Here is a 2,070-nt window from a genome sequence, read left to right on the forward strand (position 1 = left end):
GTAATTTTGTTCATAGAATTTTTATCTTGTTCATAGAATTTTTATGATTTTTTTCTGTTGTAATTTTGTTCATAGAATAAGAAGAGAAAGTGTTTAATAGAATTAGTTAGAAAAATAATAGAACTAGTTAAACTAGTTTATTTTTAGTAAGTACTACTTTATTCTATTTATAGTAAGTGCTTAGTAGTTAAACTAGTTGATTTAATAAAACTAGTTTATTTTACTATAGAAGTAGTTTATTATTAGCAAGAAAATTAATAGAACTAGTTTATTTTTTTAGTTAAAGCAATTATTCCCGCATCGACGTCGACGATGCCAATCCCGCATCCTCGTCATCGACTCGGCGAAGGAGGCCGGCTTGATCAGAGGGGCCATGTCCGGGACTGGGCTCCGCCGGGCTGGTTTTGGGAGGTGCTACCTTCCGGGGGGCATAGGTTGGTGAGGAGCCAGCCCGTCACTGACCCGATCCTTGTTTGGTGGCGGTCACGTGGGCCAGTGATGGTGCCGAGGCTTCCGGACACCGCAGAGGTGGTACGTCACCATGTCAGCGAGGAGGACGAGCACGTCCGTTGCTACATGGTTGCATTGGAGTGCAGGTTCGACAATACCTGGCAGGTTCTTCAGGGATCTCACTGGAGCTATGATCCTGTGATGGTTCCTTCTCTTTGGGTATCCACCGCCCGCGCCGATACCCGTCGGGCGCTACGGTTCTAGCTGTACTAGGGATGCTATATGTATGATAGTATTCGAGGTGTATTAGTGATAATATTCGACGATGTACGGACGCATGAAGATGATGTAGTTTTGCTTATAATTGAATGCATCCTAATTTGAATACTACTTTATTTTGTGATTTGATTTTGCTTATTGAATGCTCAAATTGGAAAACTACTCCTACTTTGAATGCTAAAATTGAAGAGCACTATGCAAGGCGTATGCATATGATTAGTTGATAGCTTATAGGGTTTTTGTTTTCGCAGAAATCTAGGAGCCCCCCTCCATCATCCCCGCCGTCGTCCTCGTCACCGACCCCCTCCGACCTCGAGGTGAGACCAACCACGAACCGGTTTTAGAAAGATAATTAAACGATATTTCGGGTTGACTTTAAGTCTATTGAGTCTCCACCATATATGAGAGGACAAAGAATCCCGACTGTTGTTGTGGGGGTAGCTTCTCCTTCGTTCCCGTGTGCTAGACAATTTGGTGTAATGCACTCGGGAACGAAAGGAAGGAGCTACCATCACCGACGGTCGCAAATGTCGTAGAGAGATCAGTGAGGGAGAGTTCCACCATATATATATATGAGAGGACGAAGAATCCCGACTGTTGTCGTGGGGGTCGCTTCTCCTTAATTCCCGTGTGCTAGACATTTTGGTGTAATGCACTCGGGGATGAAAGGAGGAGCGACCATCACCAACGGTCGAATGTATACACCACGTGAGCTGAGAGTTTTCAAGAAAAGACTCGACAAACCGATAGTCAACCCGTGATGAATAATAATGATCTAACTGAGGTTTTTTAGTACATCTATTTAATTGTAGACGTTTAATATTTGAATTATGAACATAGGAAATGTCGTACTCGGACGACGAAAGTCTCCCGGGGGAGTGCGACTGGTGCCACGACGACCGAGGTCTGTGCGATAGGCCTCACCTGGACGAAGATCGGCGCTTCAGTATTAAGCTGGAGGAGACCTTCGATGTTGAAACGGTACGCAACAACGACAAGTGTTATTTTTTCTAATTAAGCACGACTTCAACTATTTCAACGTGTACTTTTCATCTTTTACAATTCGACTAGCTTATCCCATGCCATGCAAGACGCTACGTCTTGGAGAGGATGGGTTTTGAAGACCATGAAAATATGGAAACAAAGAAAATTCATCTAAGGACCCATCATGATATAGATTTTGAAGTAAATCTGTATAATTCTGAGAGCGTAACCCATTTTGGTTGCAAAAATTGGGAAGCATTTTGCAAGATGTATGGTTTTGACGAGGGTATGCTTGTCACCATGGATCTTGGTGATCCTGACATCGAGCAAGACAATATGGACATTTGGGTCCTTGTT

The sequence above is a fragment of the Triticum aestivum genome, chromosome 7D, assembly GCF_018294505.1.
Source record: "Triticum aestivum cultivar Chinese Spring chromosome 7D, IWGSC CS RefSeq v2.1, whole genome shotgun sequence".
In the NCBI taxonomy this organism is placed as follows: Eukaryota; Viridiplantae; Streptophyta; class Magnoliopsida; order Poales; family Poaceae; genus Triticum; species Triticum aestivum.